This window comes from Myodes glareolus, chromosome 13 (assembly GCF_982192425.1).
Source record: "Myodes glareolus chromosome 13, mMyoGla1.1, whole genome shotgun sequence".
Classification (NCBI taxonomy): domain Eukaryota; kingdom Metazoa; phylum Chordata; class Mammalia; order Rodentia; family Cricetidae; genus Myodes; species Myodes glareolus.
In genome coordinates, this window is record NC_142038.1 from 69899043 (window position 1) to 69917074 (window position 18032).

At 36.7% G+C, this 18032-nt stretch overlaps 1 non-coding gene across 1 annotated transcript; it reads left to right on the forward strand.

The window, feature by feature from the left end:
• The first annotated feature begins 441 nt into the window (after positions 1–441).
• On the forward strand, positions 442–548 carry LOC125409185 (U6 spliceosomal RNA). Its single transcript, XR_007234714.1, has one exon. It is a non-coding gene; the product is annotated as a U6 spliceosomal RNA (small nuclear RNA).
• The last annotated feature ends 17484 nt before the right edge of the window (positions 549–18032 follow it).

Consider the following 18032-nt stretch of genomic DNA (forward strand, 5'->3'; position numbering starts at 1 on the left):
AGAGATTCATTCTATAAGTTCTATTACTATAGAGAACTTTGAATCTTTGAACAATACACAATGCAGGATCATGTCAGTAGTTCTCAGAGTAGTCATGTACCCAGAGATGATGGACTTTTACTGTATATTTGTTCGTTTCCTTCTTTATTCTAATTGATGAATTGATGTCACCCAAGGTCCTCCACAAATATCACTTCATGGACTTTTCTGGCCCTTTTATTTAAAATAGTGCCCCTCCCCAACACTTTCTCTACTTTAATTTTTATGAGTTTATATCCTCTGACTTTCCTTTCCCTACAGTAGGTATTATTGGTTTCCATGATTGACAAGAAATATCTCTGTCTTGCACACACATTACCTGTAATCAAAATGACTCCTAAATATATTATAATGAATGGATGAAAATCCAGTTATACTGGATTCTTATAGAAATGGAAGCTTTTGCTCATTTCAACAGCACGTATACTGAAATTAGAGTGCCAGAGAGAAGAGTAGCATGGCCCCTGGACAAGGATGACTCATAAATTCGACTTATTAGAAGCCTTCCTCTGGTAGATATGGTACACCACTTTACCCCTCAAAGTCACACGTTACTCCAAGTATATGGCAGATAATATTAGGAGATCAGTTTGGGGGAAGTAGTCTAGGTGTCTCGTTCATTCAGTTATTGCGTAGGACAGAGGAGGAAATAAGAGAAGGAACTGGAAATAAGCATATGCTGGCTCTTCAGACAGTCGTTGAAAATGGGTTTGCTCCTCTGTAAGGTCCCATTCCTCTTTGTTTTCCAACACAAAAAAAAGAAAGAAATGAAAATAAAGTGGAAATCTGAGGAGATGGGGGGAAGGAAGGAATTAAGAAATTATATTTTAATTAGGCCACAATGTAAATAGAGTCAAGTCCTATTTAGAGTTAGCCTGGTGCAAGATTCTACACTTAACACTACTGACATCCCTTCTATTGTCTTACAGATACGGAACAAAAAACTCTCCTCCACTTCAATTTTCACTTTAAATAGCCAGAGAAACTTTAATATCACTCCTACACTTTTCAGAATAATTTCAACTGTGGCTAAATCTCACTAGTGCCATAGATGTCAATATCACTAAATTTTATTGGAGTCAATAGTGTTTCTTTTTGAAAGGTAAAGGGATATTTATGAATATAAACACACACATACATATGTACGCACAAATGTATTATATGCATGCGTATGCACATTCATATGTATATACTTATATATGCAAATACACATCTAATTTTGATATAATACAGTTTTTGAGCATAGTTAGATTCAGATTTATATATTTTTATAAATGTACTTTTCTACAAATTCTATATTTTGCAACGTCATTGAGGTGAGATATAATCAACGTGCCGTAAGCTGAATATTTTTAAAATATGCAATTTTGTCCACATTGATGTACAGATAGATCATAAAACCATTGCCAGCAAGAAAATAAGAATTTCCATTATACTCCAAAGTATGTCTATAACAATTTTTATCCAATTCTAGATAACCACTAATCTGCCTTATGTAACCAGTTTGCTTCTAAAGAAATTTATATAAAAGGAATAAGATATGTGCTTTTTTGTGCAGCTTATTTGCCTTCATATCTTGAAAAGGCATACAAAGATAGGGAAAGCACAGTTTTTAAAAGAACAAAATTAATTTGCAGAAACTATTCATGAGAAAGTCTAGGCATCAGCATTACAAGGCAAAGACTTTAAAAGCAGAGTATAAGTATATCCAAGAACACATGAACATAGTGGCTGAAGCTGGGTGTGGTGGCCAGGCTGTAACCCTAGGATTTATGAAGCTGAGACAAGCTAATCATCACACATTTGAGGCCAACCTTAACCCTACATAGAGAGGCTCCTGAAATAAACAGGAAAATATATTAAAGAGAGAAAAGGAACCAAACAAAGTAGTATAGGCATACTATGAATAGAGAAGATAGTTTAAACTAAGAATCAAGTTGTAACTATAACATTAAGAAGTACACTTACAGTCATAATATAATCAACAAAACTCAAAACTAAGATTTGAACAAGTAGAGAAAATATTCAGATGTTGGAAAAAAAGTTAGTATTTTGAGTCTGATATATAAAAAAATGAAGGAAGCATTTTAATATGTCCTAGCAAACATATAACATGCCACCAAGTGTACCTACATTTGAACTGTGAGTGTCCCAAGAGGAAAAGAGACAAAGAATGTAGTATGAGACTACTTGTTCATTTCCTGGCCGCCCAAAATAACCACAAAGAAACTGTAGTAATTACAACACTGCTTGGCCTGTTAGCTTATGCATATTTCTAGCTCACTCTCATCTAATAAATTAACCAATTTCTATATTTTTGTATTTTACCACGTGGGTCCTGGTGCACCAGCAAGGTTCCAGCGTGTCTGTCTCTGGCAGTGGTACCATGGCTTCTCTCTGACTCTGCCTTCTTTTCTCCCAGTATTCAGTTTGGTTTTTCCCGCCTATCTCTACTCTATCCTATTACAGGCCAAGGCAGTTTTCTTTATTTATTAACCAATCAAAGCAACACATATATAAAAGTACCTCCCACACGACAGGATGGATTACTTGAAAAAAATAAAGGTTAAATGCCTCCTACATTTGATAAACACACACAGAGACACATACATACACACGTGCATGTACACATACACATGTGCGCACACATTAGCATTTACATATCCAAGAATTTAATCTAAAAATCTCAATCAGCTTCAGAAAGTATAAACTGAAAAGGACACACATTTATTGTATGATAAACAAAAGACATGAAAAGAGAAATAGCTTGTCAAAAGGGAGACTTCCAGGTTTACACCAGAATCAATGGAGAACAGAAGACAGAGGGTTAACAAATTTCACATTATAAACGTTGGAAAAAAGAAAACAATCAATCAGGAAGCCTATGGCACAACAAAATTGATTCAGAAATAAGGTAAGACATTACCAAATTTTAAAAAACTGTGGGAATTAATTCACCCAAGTATTTAAAAATGTTTAAATTTTTTTAAGAAAAAAATGGCTAATGTAATTTTAGTGAATTTTTAGAAGTTAGAATTTCTGTATGTCAAAGACTGTGTTTGAGAAAATGAAAAGATAACTTCCGAATGGGAAAAAAACAGTATCTGCAAATTGTATGCCATTAGGATCTGTTGTCCATCACTTATTATATCTAATACTTAACTCTTATAGTTCAGCAAAAAGAAAACATGCTTCACAAACTGGCAGAAGTTCAAATCTGATTTTTTTAAATCAAATATGAAAATGGCCATTAAACCCATGAAAGGGGATTGAGATTATTAAATATATGGGACATGCAAATAAAAGTCTCAATGAAAACTTATCCACACCAAGAGAACAATGTACCCAACATACAGAAAATATGACATGTATTGTGGAGAACCTAGAAAACTAGGAATATGTACACCAAAGCTCAATGTGATGGAGAAGTGGTTGGCATTTACAGACAAAGCTAAAGCAGAAATACTACCCAATCATTGTACTTCCTAAAATTTAACTAAAAAGTTGGGAGTAGGTAGTTTATCAAAAACATTGCATGCCAGTATTCACTGAAACATTATCCACAGCAAACAAAAAAGTATTTATTAGTGAAGTGTATATGGAACCTGGGTACATGTTGAAATATAAAGAACTTTCCATCACTACTTAGTTTGAAATATGTTTTACATAACATAAAGCAAATTAAATGATTCGGGTATATATGAAATATTGGCAGAGACCACTCATTCAATTCCCGGCCACCCTGACCTAAATAATCACACAGAAACTATATTAATAACAACACTATTTGGTCAATAGCTTAAGTGTATCCCTAGTTAGCCCTTACATGTTAAATTAAACCATTTCTATTAATCTGTGTATCACCACGACGCTGTGGCCTACTGGTAAAGTTCTGGCAACTGTCTCCTTTGGAAGCTACATGGCGTCTCTCTGACTCTGCCTCCTCTTTCTATATATCTTTCAGCTTGTCTGTATTGGGCCCTTCTATAGGCCAAGGCAGTTTCTTTATTAACCAATGATAAAAAAAAACTTATTCATAACATGCATAGGGAATCCCACATCAATGAAATATTTAAAATGTACAAATTATAGACACAGAAATTAAGAGACTATAGGAAAATGAGATGATGGATATTTAGAGTTCTTGTTTAATGGTTTCAAACTTCTTGTTTGGAATGAGGGAGAGATTTCAGGAACAGATAGTGGTAATGGCTACAACATGTAGCCATATGTAGACTATAATGAGTAACACTGAGTTGAACATGTTAAAAGTTTAAAAAAGTAAATTTTGCTACATTTGTCCATTAAATATAAATATAAACCAATATCATTAAAGCCAGTATTTGACATACATGGTCATTACTCTGAGTCATTTTTTTCTAAAATGTTTAGTCAGGATAAGAACAATATTTTTTTTATTAATTTACAAAAATTTCCACTTCCTCCCCTCCTCCCAATACCCTCACACTACCCCCACTCCCTCTCCTCCTCCCTCTCCAGTCCTAAGAGCAGTCAGGGTTTCCTGCCCTGTGGGAAGTTCAAGTTCCTCCCCGCTCCCTCCAGGTCTAGGAAGGTGAGCATCCAAACAGAAAAATGTCATTGAAATCAAACAGTTTAGATATTCTCCAACTAAAGAAGGCTAATTCCTGGTACAAACATGATAGATTAAAATAGTTGTAAGTTAAAATGTATTTGCTACTTCTAGTCAGCAAACACCAGAGTCGAACAAGTCAGGTCGCTGGAAAACATCAGTGTTCTCTTGTCCCTGTGTAGCTAGCTGAGAACTATAGCCCACTCTTCCTGTTCACTTTACTGATCAATTTATAATTTGAGTCATAAGGAAGTAAAGCATTGTTTGTAACATAGTTATGAAATTAAAGGTTTCTACTTACCTTTTATAGTAGATAAATAGGAAGGAAAAATTAGTCACCAAAAGTTGGAGACAGTGGAAGTTTGTACCATGTTAAGTAAAATTGCTAGTCAAAGAATCATATGATCATTGGGTTTAAGTCATATTCTTAATAAATTGGAATAAAAAGGAGGTCAAGACCATTGTAATATTTTGATTTGGTGTTACATTTATCTGATATATGTTTTCATAACTACACTTACCTTATTGTGTACATTTGCACACAATTGATGCTGACATACATTGTCAGTAAATAAAATTAGGACCTGAGATAAAGAAAGTGTTCTCCTTCCAACAAGCACACCATCCATTGCCTCTTCTCTGAAAACTTACTATTTTCAATGTGCTACTTATTGTCTTCAAGAGATCAAAAATAGCATGATACTGGAAGAAGAATTAATTGTCTTAACATCATGTCTTTTTCATGAATTTTATGCAAACCTAGGAAAAAGCAGGGAGGTGTAAAGTTACGTTTTGAAGAACTACTAGAAATATTAAATATTGGTTTGGTTAATCTTACTTAACATGGGAAAACATGAGCTATTCCTCGTTTAGATGCAAAACATCAGCTATTCTTCCTTTAGATGTGTGATCAGGGAGATAAAGTGGATTACCCAAGATCACCTGGTTAGTAATTATCAGAATCCTCATTGCATAAATCCTATGTTTATTGAACTGCCCCCTGTTGATCTGAAGGAGATGCTAGTGCAAGAGGCTCATTTGTTACCATGTAAGAACCACAGTGGAGGAAAATTATATAATAAGGAATATTTTATCTCTCTCAAGCAAGAGGTCAGTATCTAGATATTGTTTACAAGATGTGTATTGGATTTAGTTTTGATTTTTTCCCCTACTGATAGGTATTTTGGACTTCACTTCTAATGATAGTAACAATGAAAAGGACACCATCTTTAACTTTAGCTTCTTCAATGTACAGTGTTAAAATTCAACAGCTAGTGTGGTGATCTGAAGGGAAATATCCTGCTGAGGCTCACGCATGCAAACAGTTGGTGCCCAGCTAATTTGCTGTTAGACAGTGAAATGTTTAAGACTTGGATCCTTGTAGAATGAAGCACATCATTGGGGGGGGGTTGAGTGTTTATAGCTTCACCCCACTTCTAGCTTTTTTTTTCTGTATTGAAAAGAAAAAAGATGTGATTGACCTGCTTCTGTTCAGGTTATATACTGCCATACCTCCCTTCCCTTAGAGACTCTTAGTCTAGAACTGTAAGCCAAATAAATATTTTCTTCTATAGGCTATTTTGGCCATGATATTTATAGTAGCAAAATAAAGGAACTAATAAAGATATGATGTAGGTAGGTAGGTAGAAGTCATTTCTAGCTATATCATTATCTACATTAGACAAAAGGAGATGTAAATGTATTTCTCACTTGGCCAGAGGTGGGTAAGGAATTTAATCAACACATAAGTTTGTTTCTGAGTAGGTCAATGAGAAAAAGCAAACTTCTTGAACTAGGTTGATTATAATTACCTGAATCTACCCATATTCATTGTTGGTCATCAAAGCCTATAATTTCCCCTGTAGTCCTGAAGCAGGTGATCTTAGACAGTGAGAATAGACAGAAACAGAGGCAGATACATCCATTTTTGATTTTTGAGAGAAGGTCAGTGTATAGCAGGAATAATAAAAACCTAGAGACAGATATTGGGGTTCAAGTTGAAAGATCAGAGAAGCAAAACAGCCAACCACTAGAGAGCTCTTACTTCTGTGAATTCTTTAGACTGAAAATAGAGCAAGTTCCTGTCTCACCCCAGTTTATATTCCTTTTTAGTGCTTGAATTAAAGGCATGCACCACTGCTACCCAGCTTCTATGGCTAAGTAGTGTGGCTGTTGGGATTAAAGGTGTGTGCCACCACTGCGTGGCCTGTATGACTGACCCCTATGACTAACTTTGCACTCTGATCTTCAGGCAAACTTTATTTATTAAAACATAATGAAAATTCACTATATCAGTCAAAAGTCTTGAAATATTTGATTCACTTCAATCAAACTTCACACAGAATCTCCTGATTAGACAAAATTGATCCTATAATTCTTGAAGCAGACATGGTCCTTGTTTTCTAAGCTACACCCCAAATATTTGGACTTTGTCTCTGATCTCCACTGAACACCTTCATGAGTTTCAGTACTCAAGGGCTTGCACCTTTCCTAAGTAATGAGTAACTGGCTTTTCATAACCAGCTCCACACTATCTGGATGACTGTAACATATCACAACAGACACTACAACTGTACTCTGCATTTCACTAACATAATACTAAATATTATGTCACTTAACCTAACAGGCACAATTAGTCTAGATTTCAGAAGAAAACTCAGTCTTGAAACGTTAGCAAGGTCAGAATTCCCTGTATCTATAGTGTTCAATAAATATATTTTAATAAAATGACATATTTATGAAATGGAAATAAGATTGAAATATGGAGCTATTCCTAAAGTGCGTACAGTACTCAGTAAACATCAGTAGTTACTTAGTTTTGATTGGTTTGTTTCACTTAGCCATTTTTTCACGTAAAAATCGTAACCAAAAATATTACATGCTAGAACATAATTCCTAATTCAGCTGGTCTCCAAACCTGTGATACATCAGTTAGCAGGTGTTAGGAGAAAACCACATTTCAATCTAAAAATTTCTGTATAAAGTCAAATAGTTTCTTTGTATTTGATATTATTCTAATCTTAGGACTGGACCACAGACACACTTTTCCTTAAGAATTATAAGGTACCAGCTGAGAAAATTCCTGTTACATTGTCCTTCCCTATAATTAGATGAGAATATAAACATCACATTTGTTTCTCGTGGTCATGGATTGTTGAACTAAAGTTGTATTCACTCAATCATTTTTTAAAATGATTTCGTTCGTGTTTGTACATGTTTTGCCTGCATGTATGTGTGTGTCCTGTGCCCAGTGAGGTCAAATGCAGGCATTGGCCTTCCTTGAACTGGAGTTACAGAAAATTGTGTTTGTATCATATCATTATATTTTGTTTCTTTTTATAAGTTGCTAGTTTGCTGGAGGTTTGATTTTTGACACTGTCATGGAGTCCAGACTGGCTCAAAACTGTCATAGATGACACTGAAATCATGATTTTCCTGCCCGAATCTTCAAAGTGTTCGGTATAGGTCTGTGCCACTGTTCCTTGCTTCATGTTGTTATATTTTCTATTATGTCACATAAAGATGGTTTTGAAACCATCTTTAAGCAATGCATGCAGTAAAAGTCTTAATATTTTATAGTCACTAAAAATCCTATTAATAATATTTTACCCTCTATATGAGATAAAATCTTGAAAGTATGGGTTAATGGCAAATTAAATCATCTCTGCCAATCTAAACCTCACATTCGTGAGTGTTCATGCTGGAGTTAGAGTAAGACATATTCAAAACATTATCAAGTTCTTTCTCTGTGATTAGACCACCTGAGAATTGTCATTTTGGTTGGTTCCAATAAAAGAAAAAGACAGTGATCATGAATAGGCCAAAGAAAGATGATTCACTCAAAATGGAATAATAAAGTTTTAAAATGGGCAAGTTTATTTTTGAATGGAAGCAGTCATGACATAAATAATAAAGAAATATTTAGATGACTTCAATGACTGGGACAATGGACCGTGTTCTCCCATTTATCAATAGTTGAACACTTTGCTTAAAACCTAAACAACATAAACAGATTTTTGTAAAACCTACAATGTTTCATTATTCAAATAATTGCTAGAGAATAGATATCAAAGGGTTTGCAGTTTTCCTCATGAATCCTTACTGCTTTCTGTCTCCCAACAGATTTGGATAAGAAGAAGCTGCCCATTGCGGATGTTGGTCTCAGTGCAATGCCCCAGAGTTGTGACTTAATGAATGTTACATCAATCGTACCGACTGCCTTTCTCCCAGTGTTTTCATATCATTCCTTCCTCTAGTTGTAGACTCTGGTCATTCACCCACAATTCTATGAACAAAGTCTTGATTGCTGCTTCCAGAACATGAAAGAAGAACACATTTTAATAAGTTTTTGGTTGACAGGACTTTATTTCCTCACAGCGTCATTTATAAACCTTTTAAGCAGCAGCCTGAGTCTCCGGTCGTAAAAATATGCTTAGCAATTAGTGGTGAAGGTGTGGACTTTAAAAGTCTTTTCAATTACACTCTGAAAGATCCTCACACAATGGGCTTTCACTAAGCAGGGTGAAATCCATGTATTCCACCCATTTTTGCGTTACAACTCCCAAGTTCTTCTTTTGGAGTCACTCAGAAAGATTGGCAGCTGCAATTTGCTGTATTCAAAGACTTACAGGGTAGCATGCTTGTAAAGGGAAACCCAATTTCAATTTCATATGGAAATTGCCTTTTTTCCCCTTTGCTTTTAGTGGACTAATGAGCAAACTTCAAAAAAAATTCTTTAGGTTTGATTCCTGCTTGTCTAAAGTAGAACCAAGGGCATCTGTAGCACTTTGAACTGGCAAAAAGCAGAATCCTCTCTTCAGTAAAGGGCCCAAAAGCCTGGAGACCTCAGACGTGGTCCAAATACATCCTGGGCAATGAAGTGGCTAGAAAAGATAAGAGTTTCGACCCTGAACTGCTCTCTATCCAAGAGCAGAAGTACTTAACTATGTCTAGATTTTAGTAAAGTCAGCTGCACTGTAGAGTGTCAGGGTCAGAGATTCCCAGTCACAACAAAAGATGCTTGGCTGCCACAGTCCATGTGTGTGTGTGTCTGTGTGTGTGTGTGCTTGTGTGTCTGTGAATCAGTCAATCCTCAAATATCCTGGGAGGGCAACTGGTTTAGCTGTACACGTATGAATCGCTTTTTGTATCAGTTATTTTCCACACTGGTGTTTTCACTGTGTTGTCAGGAAGAAAAAGAAAGCAAATGTCCTGAGCGAGTGCACTTGAGAAAAGCTGCGGAAAAGGCTCGGTGCTAAAGTCATTGATTTGCAAGCATGTTTGATATCCAGAGACCACATTAAAAAGTCAGGCATGAAGGAAGTCCATTTAATTCCAGTTTCACCAAGACTAAGAGGGGCATATCCTTGGGTCTGGTTAGATAGCCACCTGTTCCAATTAGCAAGCATTGAGCCATAAACAAGGTGCACAGTGCCTGAGAAAGGATGCCTGAGGTTGTCCTCTGGTTTTCAGATGAACGTAGCCCCCTGTGTGCCTATAGACTCATGAACTTCATACAAACATACACAGAAAAACTCAACCATGCAGAAGTCGATACAGAAAATGGGCTTTAGTCTTGCCAATACAATGGCCTTAAGTCTCTTAAATTTGTTAATGGCTGTGAACTGGGTTGCAAAGACACACACAGTAGCCTCAGAAGCAGTATTTAAATATGGAAGTTCCACAGGCTTCCAGACCAAAGACTTTTTTATCTTTCAGGGAGGATCAATCGCAGAACTTAATATCTTCATCTGGAAATAGACTCCTACAACGTTACCTGAATGATCTTTACTCAGAAGATCAGTAGTGCTCAAAGGCAATGCCATTCTCTCCCTCCTGCCAGCTTTCCAGGGCTGAGGTGACCTTCCAACACACACAGACACACAGACACACACACACACACACACACACACACACACACATACACACACAGACTCACCAAACAGCTTTTCCAGGCCAAGAGAATGTCTTTGCTTTATTGCTTAAGGCATGTGTAAGCCCAGTTGGCATGCTGCATTAACATTTCAGTAAACCTTGCCTTTTGTGAGGCAGTCTGAAGTTCTGCAGGGTTTCTTCACAAGTTCACTGGTGACTGTTTACACAAGTTGAAATTTTCTGTCAATTTACTCTTATGATTAGATGGAAATTATTACTCTGCTTTTATTTTCTACTAATATAATTTGATAATAAGCTGTATGTACTGTTCAGTTGGTAAAAGATCATATGGAAAGGAAATACAACAAAGTGACAAATCTTGTGTGAGCTCTGCCTGCTTTTTCTTTCTATGATTTTCTTGTGTCTGTATGTATACTGTCTTCTCATTCACTGCCTTGAAACTACCAAGTAAACAATAGTTTTTGAAAACATGGATTTCCATTCTTCTCAGGAGAATTTCACTTGACTGCTGACCTTCTACAGCCTTGGTTTCAGAACTTTGGGATATGCCTGCTGCTTCTGGAATTAATGGTTTGGATGGAAAAAAGGACTCTGTCTCCTGGGAGACTTAGCTTCTTCATCCATTGCTGAAAAAAACTCCCAGAATAAACACTGTGGCACCCGGGACTGTACAGCCACATGCTCACTTTCCCATCCCATGAAAGGAGCTTCCCATTCCCCTTTCTCTGTTGAAGGAAGTGAAACATGACTGCAAGGTTTCTGTCTTTAAATCACAAGCTGCCCCGGCCCCATCCACTCCCAGACCCATATTTCTACCTGAAGAATGAAATGACAGGCCATGGACCAGTGGACCCTGACCTGGTTTCTGATCCTGAGACAGACACAGTGAAGCACGTGGCCTCTATGACTCATTTTTCTCACACCAGTTTTCTCATTCACAAACTGGACATAATGTCTTAGTTCATTCTCTTCTCATGGCCACTTAAGAAAAATTAATATTTATGTATTTTTAAATGTAATGTAAAGCTCCATTTTATAATCATACATATGATTGATAAATCATATATAAATGATAAATATACTAAAACCAAAAATCCTGTTAAGTGAAGAATTAAGAAGACATTGAATTTATTCTATTGATAATATTTTTTCAAGAATGATTTTTTTTACTATGGTTGTTGCTTTATTTATTCATTTATTTATTTAAAATGAGACAGGATCTCACTGTCAAACTCAGACTGGTTTCATACTCATGCTATGAACTGGTAAACTCTGTTTATTAATTATTAATTTGGTATCATATTGCTCATCTCCTATGCTTATAAAAGATCATAAAATATACACAATAACCATATCCAGCTTTTAAGTTAAAAACAATATATCAGAAAATTTTTTGAAAATGAAAAACATTATTCTTTATCAATTAAAATAATTGCATTTCTATTTAAGGGAAAATGGCATTCTTACATAGATCCTGAAAATAGAAACACAAATATATAAAATTCCCAGCACATAATCATTTTACTTTTTGATTTGCTACCGCCCTGTATTGATCCCGCCTACTATAGGATATCCCTAAATTGCCCGACTCCATTGTTTAACCTTTGTCCTCCTTAAATCTATTTATTTCCTGAAGGAGATGAACAGGCACTGTAAACTGAATGGTCAGATTAAGATGACTCTAGCAGAGTCTCATGTAGATTATTCGCATGTTGATGATGACAGGGCATACTGTAGATGTTGGGATTCACTTAAGACATATGTGTAGGAAAGATCTCCAAGACTGACAATAGAGGAAAAGCAGGAGAGGTCAAAACTGAAGAATTCCTAATTTGTGTGCCTTTGTCTAAGTTTTTCACAAAATTTTATGACCTTCCTCGAGTTTGTCCTCCAAGACAAAATGGCGGTCTTTCTCCAGCTCATCTGTTTCCTAGAATGTCAAATTGAGATCTCTAAAAAACAGTTGTTTCCTGGCAGGTGCTGCGCTGGAATGTGCTCAGTCACCAAGGCAGGAGCATGGACCTGAAGTAGAATGACAGCGAAGGTGACGTCCAAGGACACCTCACAGCCAAAGTTTCTCCTTTCCTCAGACATCAAGAAAGACAAGAAAAACTCAATACAAATAAACGGGAGGAGCAATGAAATAATAACTCAAAATTAAAGAATTGGATCAATTTTGTATTGGATTTTATTGCTGCTACTTTACCTCTGCAAAAATCAGTAAACCAAATGCAGTGGAGATTTTCATATATCTGAAATTGCATTTGTTTTTGAGAAGCCCAAGATACAGTGTTCCCTTTCTACACCCATAATAACACATATATTGTTCCTTTCACCAGATTCAATTTTTGAAGGTTAATTCTTGAAGATACTCAAGACAGTCAATAATAACTTTTATTTAAATACAGTATATAGCCATGTCACTTCCACACAGCCATTGGAAATGGGACACAAATGGTGATTTCCAAAGTGTGGGGTCTTCACTTCCCAAACCAAATATCATTTATAAATATGACATGGGTATGAATTTATTTTATGTCTTTCAAGTACTTACTATATAATCTGCTCTTTTCAGTAATAATTCTTTATGTATTCTTCCAGGTATCTTTAAAGATTCTTCAAGCTGATGCTTACAGATGCTGGAGTTGGAGAAGGAACACTGGAATCACATTCTCGAGGACTCAGTAACGGTGCCTGGGAGCTATGGAGTGCCGTCTAGGGAGACATACAGCAAAACTGCTTAATTTACCAGAAATTTGGAAAGTGTGGAAGAAGTTACTGTATGCTTACTCCAATGATCACCTGGAAGGGTTTAGAAAATGTAGTACCCTAGAGGTCACGTAGTCACAGAAATGAAGTAGCTCAAGAGGAAGCAGAATAATATTTTGTTTAGTGAAGTGCAGATGTCTCACTGTAGAACTTCTTGCATTTTCTGTGGTTGTTTTGAAGTAACCAGAATATCCAATGTATTTCTGAGGAGACTTCATGGAAACACTTCTGATTTGTGAGCACCAGAGAAATTTTATTGAGATTGTTTATCATTGGGAGTCCTGGGAGATAGAGCACGGAAAATCATCCTAAGCAGTCCTACCATGTGTGAGCAATACCCATGCATTAGTCATCGCAACAGTCTGGAATATCAAAGTCGAGAGTCACTCACATTTTGGGAGTTTTCTCAGTCCACAATCTGTACCCTAAGACTGGATCAAGGATTAGAAAATGACAGACTGAATCCCAGTTTGGCCTACTTTATGAGGAGTATTCTGGACCAAGCTGCACTCCTAAGTTGTCTGTGGCTGTTTCCATAGAGAAAAGAAGTGGGACCAGTTTGTGAACCTTACGGTAATTACTATCTGGAACTTTACAGAAAATGTTTACTAGTGTTCTAGATGAACTCTCAGAGAACACAGAGTATAGCAGACAATGAGAACTGAGCATGTCACAAGAAGAGGAAAGTCTTTCAGGAGGTTGGCTCACATTCCTGCTGGCAAATTCTCTCTACTGCCTAAGTACTAAATTTATAGAAATAAGACCATTGCCGCATTTGGCTTATTCTAAGAAGGACTTGCTGAAACATTACTTAAATTCAACTTAAACATTATAAGATGTCTCTGCCATTTATTTAGAAACCACTGGTATGTGTTTATCCTGTACCTAAAGAAATGGCAGGGCGTAGATAATCTGAGACATTAGAAATTACTACAGTACAGCACTCCACCTACAGGGAGATGTGTGGGTCATCACAGGAAAAGGAGTTATGATTGAGGCAGAGAACTAATCATACAGAATGCACGACTCGCCTGAAAATTGTAGAATGAATAGGAATTACTCAGGTGAAGGAAGTGATAGGTGATTCCAGAAGGAGGAAGTGGCTATGGAAACCATTGACTACGGTTTGTAGAAGACAAAGTGTAGTTAATAAAGAGGTAAGAGGGGGACAAGAATTGATGCTAGAGAACTGCAGCAAAACCAAACGTCTTAACTTGTAGGTGATATGCTGATGGGTTTGGAATATTCTTGCTTTTCAAATAAATATGATGTAATCCTATATATATTTCATAAAAATAATTAGATGCCACGTTTGAAAAAAGTAAATTGCAAAACTACATTTGAAAACAAAAAAAAATCAAGACAATTTTTGGACAAGAAAAAGAAACAAACACTAGGTATTTGGGCAGAAGAATGAGCATAGATCTAAAGATGTCATAGTTTAAATGATAGCAAGCCAATAGTGAATGTGGAGGAGAGGAGCGCAGAAGTCTATCTTAAATGACTTTAAAAAGAACAACAAGCTAGCATGGATTTCTGTAAAATTATCTTGTTTATAGAATGAGTCCATAGGGAAAAGAGACACATACTGAGCAAAGTAGGAGAGAAAGGGAGAGAAAGAGAGAGAGAGAAAGAAAGAGAGAGAGAGAGAGAGAGAGAGAGAGAGAGAGAGAGAGATTGAGAACAAACTGAGAATGGTACTAAAACGGATTCTTTTCCTCGTTTAGGCCAAGTTAGATTTCAATATCAGCTGAAAAACAAGAAGAAAGACCAAAAACCCTCTCAACTTTGTCTAGTAGAATTTAGGTTACCTAAAAATAAGTTTCTTGCTGTGATGGGAAAACTGTTGAAGGCAAACATTAACAGGAAGTCTTTGATATGTGATCTTTTTGATGTTAAACTATCTTATAGTAGCAATTTTTGAAACTTTTACTTACAAGTTCTTGAAAGATAGAAAGCAGAAGTCATTCCATTAAATATGTCATCTACAGAAAGACACAAAAAATAAGGAAAGAGAAACAACCAGTGTTAAATTTTTGCTACAGTCCATTTTAATACTAAAGACAACTTTTACTTAGGATATTCTCTTTCTGTCATTGTTCATTGAGCAAGTGTTTTCTTATATTACTGAATACATTTTTTCCAGGCCCTCAATTTGTAATCCTTTTCCACTTTGTAAAGCTAATACTGTACTACACAGCAAAAAAAAAAAGACATTTTAAATTTTGCAGGAAAATGGATGGAGCTAGAAAACATCATTTTGAGAGAGGTAACCCAGACACAGAAAAACAAGTATCACATGTACTCAGTCATAAGTAGTTTTTAAACATAAAGCAAAGAAAACCAGCCCACAGCTCACAATCGCAGAGAACTTAGACAACAAAGAGAACACTAAGAGAGACATACATAGATCTAATTTACATGGGAAGTAGAAAAAGACAAGGTCTTTTGAGTAAATTGGGAGCATGGCGAACTTGGAGGAGGGTTGGAGGGGAGAGGCAGGGAGGCACAGAGAAAAATGTATAGCTCAATACAAATCACTAAAAATAATTTAAAAAGCAAATACTGGCACAAACACCAAAATATTTATAGAAGAAATTTTAAAAATATTCAGCATATTTAAGGAAATTTTTATTTGTGTGTCTGCATGCATGTGCATGTGTGCTTAGGAATGTACCTGTGAATTCATGTAGGAACCAAATAAGATAGAGGTCCTACTTTATCATTCTCCACCCTTTTCCTTTGAGACAGAGTCTCTCACTGGACCAAGAACTAAGCAGTCAAACCCATGAAATCATTATATCTCTGCCACGGAGCAGGGATTATAAAATCAAGTCAGGATACGCCTAGCTTTTAAAGGGAGTGTTTGGATTCAATTCTGATCCTCATGCTTGGAATTCTTACCCATTGCATCACCCCTCTAGACTCTGTTTCTGCAAGGCTACTTCTTTAAAACTATACCCTCCTCCAGGTCACTTACTTTCTGCTTCCACTTAATCCTTGATGCTGTCTCTATATGTCATCACCCTTGAGGGTTTCAATTTTTCCATAATCTGTGAACAACCTCCAAGAAATTTATTCCACAGTTTATTATTTCAGAGACTGTACATACTCACTTCACTGAGGTTCTCATAAAACCAAAGCAACATTGTTTTCTTGGGCAGTACAAACAAGATATAAAATTGACAAGCTTATATTCTTCTTAAAATTCCATAAATATCATCCATTGTTGGTGGGAATGCAAACTTGTGCAGCCACTGTGGAAATCAGTGTGGCGGTTTCTCAGGAAACTGGGAGTCAACCTCCCTCAGGACCCAGCAATTCCACTCTTGGGAATATACCCAAGAGAGGCCCTATCATACTACAAAAGCAGTTGTTCAACTATGTTCATAGCTGCACTATTTGTAATAGCCCGAACCTGGAAACAACCTAGGTGCCCCTCAATAGAAGAATGGTTAAGGAAGGTGTGGAACATATACACATTAGAGTTTTACTCAGCGGTAAAAAACAATGACATCTTGAATTTTGCATGCAAATGGATGGACATAGAAAACGCTTTACTGAGTGAGGTAAGCCAGACCCAAAAAAAGGAATATGGTATGTACTCACTCATAAGTGGATTCTAGCCATAGTTAAAGGTCTTTGAGTCTATAATTTGTAATCCTAGAGAAGCTAAATAAGAAGGTGAACATGAAGAAAATCATATAGTTATCCTCCTGGATAGTGGAACTAGGCAAGATTGCCAGGCAAACTCGGGTGCATGGGGGGTGGGGCGTGGAAGTAAGGGAAGATGGTCAGGGAGAGGGGAGAGGGGGAGGATTGGGGATGGCTTGGGGGAATGGGATGGGGGGAGGGAGGAAGGATGGTTGTGGGAGCAGGGAGGTGTATATCTCAGCTAACGGAGCCATTTTAGGGGTTGCAAGAGACTTGATTCTGGAGGGGTTCCCAGTAAAAATTAAATAAAAAAATTTAAAAAAATTAAAAATTAAAAAAATAATAAAATAATAAAAATTAAATAATAATAATAATAAAAATAAAAAGAAAACGTTTTACTGAGTCAGGTAAACCATACCCAAAAGGAGGAATTTGGTATGTATTCACTCATAGGTGGATTCTAGCCATAATTAAAGGTCTTTGAGCCTATTTTTCGTGATCTTAGAGAAGCTGGATAGGAGGGTGAACCTGAAGTAAATTCAGGTAGTTTTCCTCCTGGAGATTGGAAATAGACAAGAGTCCCAGGTAACCTCGGGTGCATTGGGGGGTGGGAGGGTCGTGGGAAGGGGAGGGGGTTAGAGAGAAGGGAGCAGGGGAGGAATGGGGAATGCTGGGGGAATGGGGAGGGAGGAAGGATAGATATGGGATCAGGGAAGAATATATCTCAACTAAGGGAGTCAGTTTAGGGTTTACAAGAGACTTGATTATAAATGGGATTCCAGGTCCAAGGAGAGACACCCAGATTGTTCTCTGGACAGAGGAGAGGGTGCCTGAACCGGCCTTGGCCCATAACCATACTGATGAATATTTTGTATATCACCATAGATCCTTCATCTGGCGATGGATGGAGATGGAGACGGAGACTCACTTTGGAACACTGGACTTAACTCCCTAGGTCCAAACGAGAAGCAGAAGGAAAGAGAACGTGAGCAAGGAGGGCAAGATCAGAGGGAACCTTCATCCACAATGGATAGCGATACAGACGGAGACCCACATTGGAGCACCGGAATGAGTCCCCAAAAGT